The 7,297-nt window shown below is 38.6% G+C and overlaps 1 protein-coding gene across 1 annotated transcript in view; it reads left to right on the top strand.

Annotated features, from left to right (window-relative positions):
* tmem200a (transmembrane protein 200A) overlaps window positions 1-7,297 on the top strand; it is a 34,346-nt gene that overhangs the window by 8,486 nt on the left and 18,563 nt on the right. The gene's annotated exons all lie outside the window — the stretch shown is intronic.

Raw genomic sequence — 7,297 nt, 5'->3', positions numbered from 1 at the left:
TTTAGCTAGAATCAACATGGGGCTTCCTCAAGTGCAAACACACACACACACACACACACACACACACACACACACACACACACACACACACACACACGCACACACGCCTGGCACGAGCATCCGATGACTCAATTTAAAACTTAATTCAATTGATTCAGCGTGAAGGATGCGAGACGCTTTTTTTTTCTCTTTCGAAAAAAAGCAGCATGTATCATCAAAATAATGAGGAAGAGGAAGATGCTGAGGGAGGTGCAGCATCTGACACCGCATCAGAGAATGTGCTACCGAAAGGTCAGCGGGAAAACACAAAGTGACATATTCTCCAGACAGATGAGTCACCCCTGACCGTGAGTCTGTAGGAGTGAATCGCTGCACGAACACACATTTGTCATCCGTTTTTCCCCCCTCTGCTTGATCTTTTTTTTTTTCCTTCTTCTGATACTCTATCTGGTCCCTTCAAAGAACATCAGATAAAACGGATGAAAAATGTTGTGAGGCAGCTCGACATTGGAAGATGTGATGAGATGAAAGCGGGTTTCTTTCATGCTCAATTGCTCAAGCCTCTGCACAAAATTGACTGTTCATTTTGATACAAACTGACTCACTTGTTAAAAAAAGTCACTACATCTTTATCTTTTTTGCTGAAAGACCTTTGTGACCTCATTGTAACTCCCAGCTCACTTTCACTAAAAGCAAAGGTCAAAAGCTGCGTTAATCCTTATTCACACAGGACTAGAAATTCCTGGAGACCTTTAGTGACTTAGAGGTCGTCTGATCTTAATCCAGTGCAAATCTGCAATGTATGTTCAAATTCCTCTGCAAATGAGTCCTGTGCAAATTAGAATCTCCGTATTTGGGGGCAATTTATTCTGTTTTTTTGCACGTTTCTTGGTTTTCTCTGCAACTTTCTTTTGCTTCTTTCATACCGGAGATTATCAATGAAAATTTGGAGCACGAAAACTTACTCACAGAAAGATCCAATTCATCAAATAAGCAAAACCTCAGTGGATGTTGAGATCGACAGCATTGTAAGAAACAGGAGTAATCATGTATTCAGGTATCATGTCTGTAAACATGAGTAAAACTTCATAAAGCGTTAAAGCACTGGATAAAGTGCAGATGTGTGGTGTCATCTTTAAATCCCCAGCCCCATGTGAATAGGACTTAACATTTAATTACGGCAGGAAAACTCGTATTTTTCTGAAAGCTACAAACTTAGCTTTCAGCATAATGTGAAAATGTTAGAAAAAGCCGAGCATGTCTGGCTCGGTTCAGCCAAAATTGCACTCAAAATCTATTTTATGATATTGACCTTGTACAGCCAGCCACTTTGTCCAATTTTTGTTTTGTGCTTTTTTCTTTTTCTTTTTTTTTTATAATCAGCTCACTTTGGCCAGCTTTGGTAGGCTTTCTATTCAGACTGCATGACGGAGATCTTCTGATTTTAGTTTTCCGTTATGCAACAAGTCTTTCATTTGACAAAAGCAAGAAGAGTTCAGCTGAGAAACTCCTTCCATTCATTTAATCCCTATTGATTTTACCAAAGACACTAAAATGAAAATCTTGGTCGACTGAAGATGCGCCTCCTCGTGTTACATTTGAGCAGAATCAGACTCACTTTATCCTTCTGCCTCGAGTCTCTATTCCTAAAGTAGTTGTTGGCTTCAGGTTTTGTGCACAGACAGAACATCAGTCAAGTCATTTATCACATTTTCTGCAGGTGCTCGTAATTATTTTGTAAAATGTCACATCTCTCTTCAACCGATGGGTTGCAGGGGGAAAAAAAATTAGCATGTTATTGTAGATAACCTAAATGTTCCACAAAGTGACTCTACCTGCAGCCTGATTGGCCTAAATTAGTTCTAAGTCAACAATAAAAGCTTGTATTTGAAGCACATGAAACATCTAAACCTGGCTATGTCATACTGAAAGGATCAGAACAGACTGGGAGCAGCTGCACGTATTTATCTGATTTCTGAAAATATACCAACTGGTGATGTAGCACAAGAAGTATTGAGGAATAAAACACAGATAAGTTAGCTGCTGTTTTTAATTGGTCTGCATGTTGGCTGTTGAGCTGTGATACACAAACTGCTGTTTGAGAAGGTTAAACTCGACTTTTTGTTTATCAGTCTGAACAAAATGCAGAAACAGCGATCAATCTTTGACAGTGTCAGTCAAGGCCAATTGATGCTATCTGTGTCCACATCTGCAACGGTGCACATGACACAAATTTCATCGTTCAACCTGAATTTCAGTCATCCACACATTTATACTTCATCATTAGCAAAGTTGGAATAATAGTAGTCGTGACCAGACTTTGTAGGAGTGTAGATTTGCACAACGCAGCAGGAAGTTCTACAATCTCCAGATATCCTGTGCTTTGTCCGCTAACTGTGCTCAGCACACCTCAGGAATAAACACATCAACACAGAGTTACAGTCCAATCTGAAAGCAACTGTTGTATCCTGTAAACGAAACATCCTCATTTCTCCAGATATCCTTGCTGTGTTTGCTAACTGTGCTCGACACACCTCAGAAATAACCACATTAAGATGGTGCTACAGTCCCGTCTGAAAGCTGCATCCTGTAAAAAGTGCAAAGATAAAGCCGTTTAGAAACATTCTCATTTCTCCAGATATCCTGTGCTAGATTCGCCCACTATGCCCCGGCAACCCTGAGGAATAATCATTGATGTTGCGCTACTGTGTAATCTGTAACCAGCTGCTGTTTTATGTCTTTATTGTGTTCGATTTGAAGGGGAATGTAACCGTTCATGTAAAGCGGACTCATAATCATGAATTGGTCATTTATTTGAAGTTGTCTTCGAGTAAAGTTTAGCAAAGTTGCCGTCTCTGTTAGGTTGAACCATTTCCAAGTTGTAAAAACTCAGGGATGTTCACAGGTAGTTTGTTCCTTCGGCTTTAGAAAATAACAGATTAATCCAGGAAATGTGTTGTTGTAGAGCTATTTTCCTTATGAAAAAAAACCCCAGCAATGGTCCAAACAATGAGAATTTTGTCTGATGAGAGCATATCGACCAACCACTCAACTTTGACACAGCTGCCCCAGTAAGAATATTTGAGTTAGAAAGATTAATTGATTTTCATTACTCAAACAAAATATAACATCTACCAAAATGATTGATTGGGGCTTATTATAAAAAATCCCAGGAATGGTGTCCACAGGTGTTGCTGGGGTTATTACTTCTTGTGCTTATGTTGGGGGGTCTCTGGGTGGCCGACGTTAACTTTCCAGTGCAGTAGAGACTCTTGATGAAGCCGGAGGTGAAAAGAAAAAGCAGCAAACTGACCCCCAGTGCGATGGGAACCGACCCACACTAAACAAATACCTTGCAAAACAAACAGCGGCTCATAAAGAATAAAGTAGCAACAGCTGTGGGGTGTTTCTGTGCTGCTGAATCCGACCTCTGATCTTTGCAGAAAAGCAACCAGAGAATTCCACCTCAGGAAGTGTAAGAAGAATTCGGAAAGAAACCGATCTGTACCTGCTGCAGAGCTCCTCGTGTATTAGTCACGTTGAAGCTTTGACACACATGTATTATCATCTCTAGTTTCCAAATTCCCGTCACAATCTGACAGTGGAATCTGAAAAAATACTAAATTATGAGATATATTACAGTATACTGTGTGATGAGCCAAAACTTTATGTAATGTTGATTTCTTCAGTGTGCAGGTTTAAAGATCTGAAGCAGGCGTAAACTAACCGTGACGTCACCCGTTGGTTTCAATGCCGAGAAAATGAAGCCCGGATTTTGCTACTTCCTGGTCGCCGTTTTGGATTTTTTGGAGCCAGTGACGTAAAAAGCGTCATCAAACAGACTGGACCGGAGAGCAACTAGGGGCAGGATTGGCTGAGGACTCTCTTATCCCGCCCACATTTTACCACAGAGGCTTCTGTTGCTGTCTATCAAGTATAGCCACGCCCCCTGGCTCCGCCGACTTTAACGATTTATTTAAAATTCAGTATTGATTTATTTTAAGATCGGCCACCTGATCTCTCATTTTGACCATGAAAACTAACTGGAAAAAATCCTGAGCTGTAGAAAATCAGTCTATCAAATTTTATTTTTTCCAAAAATGAATTGGGGTCTATGGAGCAAAAGCTTTTTGGAGCCAACCCTAGCGGACGGCGTGATATTGCAAGTTTTTGACACTTCCGGGTTGGCTTCAATTCTGGAGCCAGATGCTACGTCCACTATATATACAGTCTGTGATCTGAACAAATCAGGCAAGAACTGAATTATGTCAAAGAATCTCCAAAATGTGAGACAAACTACAAACCACAAACTGTGTACTGGAACAAGTTAGATTTATTGTTATTATTTGTTATTATCAACATGATTTGAATAGTTTAGCTGTTAAATCACCAACTGTGGTACATTGTGACACCTCTATACTGTACCATGCTATACTGTACTGTATTATACTATACCATACTGTATCATATTATACCTTACCATACTATACTATACCACACCACACTACACTACATTATGTTATACTATGCTGTACTGTACTGTATGATACGATGCTATATGACACTGTACACTGTGGACTGGAAAGAGACTGCCACTTTTTTCATCTCTTAAAGAAACAGAATCTTCCTATTTACATAATCTGGTTGAAATTCATTTACATTTTTTAAGAGCTTGTACATCCAGTCATCATCAAAGTGTTTGTAATGCAAGAGAGCCAATAAAAACAATTGATATTTAAGGTGTAAATCAAGAAAACATTCCACCTTAAAAATTGTTGTCAGCCTGTGAGCAGCACGGTGGAATAAATACATTTTTCTACATAACTAATGTTAATCAGTAAAGATGAAAAGGCAGCACACATTTGGATGGACATTTAATTTTATATTACACACCAGGTGATTTTAGCACTAATGCTAATGAGGTATCTATTTGGGATTCAGCTGGAAGGGAAATCATTACTTTAAAGTGGTTAAGACCAGAAATACCAACAATGGATGAGTGGATTAACTTTATTTATGATCTCTGTACAAATAAAACTAAACCTGTTAGTCTACAATAGGACAAACTCTTGAAATAATTGGAGAGTTGAATTGTTTACATTCTAACTGCTCTGGCATCATTTGTTAAATGTGAATTTCCTTTGTGCTCCGTTATACTGGGACAGCTTGTGCCTGCAGGAGATGAAAGCTTGCTTTTTTGCATTTTCATATCTCAGGATGTTGGATGAGCTTGACCTCTGCCTGCCCTGCAAACTCCTCCTCAGAGAGGATGCTTCCAGTTCGACTCCATTTGCTCAGCAGAACGAAGTTAATGGAATCCTTCAGAACACAAACTGATGTACTTGGTCATTCACCTGTAATACTTAATGCCACTTAAAAACATCCCTATCCATCTGTCTGTGTAGCTTCTTAGAGTTTCGGTAAAAAAATCTATTGGACTTCTGTTTTCTGGCTCTTCAAGATGTTTCACTTTTCTATTTCAAACTGACTAATGGGGAGTTTCAGATGTTTAAGTCATCCAAGACTGACGTGTTTCCAGCTCTGAATGGTTGTGAAATTGGAAATTCAGGGGAGACTCAATACGTATCTAATGGTGAAACTTTGTGGTGAAATAAGCGGCGCTTACAAGATGCTTGTTGCAGTTGAATATACTGTAGATGTCTTCTCTGTCCACCTTCTGTTTCCACCTTTAGATGAAAGCTGGACTGCTGAGACCTGTGTTGAACCCTGCATCTGCATTGGTTTAGACTTTTGATCAGGGTCTATGCACTCCTTGTTTGGTTTTCCATCTCAAATCATCAGATTTCTTCTGTTTCACCCTCTCCGATTTGCTTTTTTTTTTTTTTATCATAAACTACGGATATTTAAATTGCCATATGTGAAATTTTAGCTTGCCATAAGTACTTTACAAGATTTTCCTTTAAGAATTTGCCTAAACAACTATATATTTCACAAAACAAAACATATAGAATACCAGTTTATTGTTTATTTATTGCCAAGATGCATCCCAGATCATCATACTGCCACCACCATCATTCAAAGTGGAGATGTGCAGTGTTTAGCGTCCAGCTTAGCATCTAGTATATTGAATAAGTAGCATGTCACAATAATACTAAACATGACATACAAAATAGTTTTTAATAAGAAGTACTGGATCACAGAAATGAAAATAAAAATGTTGTTTTCATGGAACTTTTAAAACTGATTGAGCAGGTCTGAAAAAACCAAAAATATCTGTAGTTTTGGAGTTTCGGAGTCATTCTTCAAATATAACCAACATTTAGTTTTGCTATTTCAGGCTTTTATCTTTAATAGTTCCAGAGGTAGCGTTTTTCAAACAACCTCAAATTTCAATGTCCGAAAAAATGATCTGAAAGTGGGTCAACAGGCAATTTTTTAAAAGGTTCTGTCTCAGAAAGTGTTCTATATATCAAGCTAATATTTCACAAATATCTGTATACATATCCATACATTAAGCTATTTAATTTTCAGGCAAATCAGGGCAGAAATTGTTCCAAAAATGTGATAGGAGATGAAACACAGTGTTGCTCAGCTTGTGTTTGGGTGTTTATCCTAAAGATAAACCAGTTTTTGTCTCAGATCGGTGCTGGATCTGAAGCGCTCTGGGATGTGGTGTTTAGAAAAAATCCTGTTGTAAGTTTCTTAGACAGTTCAGCTACATAGAGGATGATGTTCCACCTGTTTTTCTTTTCTTCTCTGTTTTATCATCTGCTGACTTTGTATACAAATACATATCAGAACGCACTTAAAACCAGTGGCGATTCCAACATGGAATCGCCACTGGTTTTAAGTGCGTTCTGATATGTATTTCTTTTTCATCTGCAGTAGCAAGGACTTTCTCAGCCTAGAGCTTTAAGGTTGGGTGGTGAGAGTCAGACATCAGGTTTTATTATCTCCATGGCATCATTTAATACCACTTAGCTAGATGCTATATGTGGTCATGCAATCAGCTACAGATGATTAATGTATGCAGACTTGCCATCGTAGGAACAGTTGTTACATAACCTTCAGAGCAGGCCATAATGTAACCGTGCATGCAAGCTCTGGTACTTAAACAAATAGCATTACATTTAATGTATGAGAGGAAACTCTAATTTGTTGGATGTAATTTGAAATTGCGGTTGTTCTGCTGTTTTTTTTTAATTCACTTGAATGACGCTAACGGTCAAACGTGACACTAAATCCTCCCGCTCACGCTCTTTTTAACCAGCATGATTTGTAATGTTGCACCCGACAGTGGAAATAAAGTGCTTGACTTTGACCCAAGTGCTAAAAA

Source organism: Acanthochromis polyacanthus, chromosome 16 (genome assembly GCF_021347895.1).
Source record: "Acanthochromis polyacanthus isolate Apoly-LR-REF ecotype Palm Island chromosome 16, KAUST_Apoly_ChrSc, whole genome shotgun sequence".
Lineage (NCBI taxonomy): Eukaryota > Metazoa > Chordata > Actinopteri > Pomacentridae > Acanthochromis > Acanthochromis polyacanthus.
The sequence above is the reverse complement of the archived record's forward strand: the minus strand, read 5'-3'. Positions and strand labels throughout refer to the sequence as shown.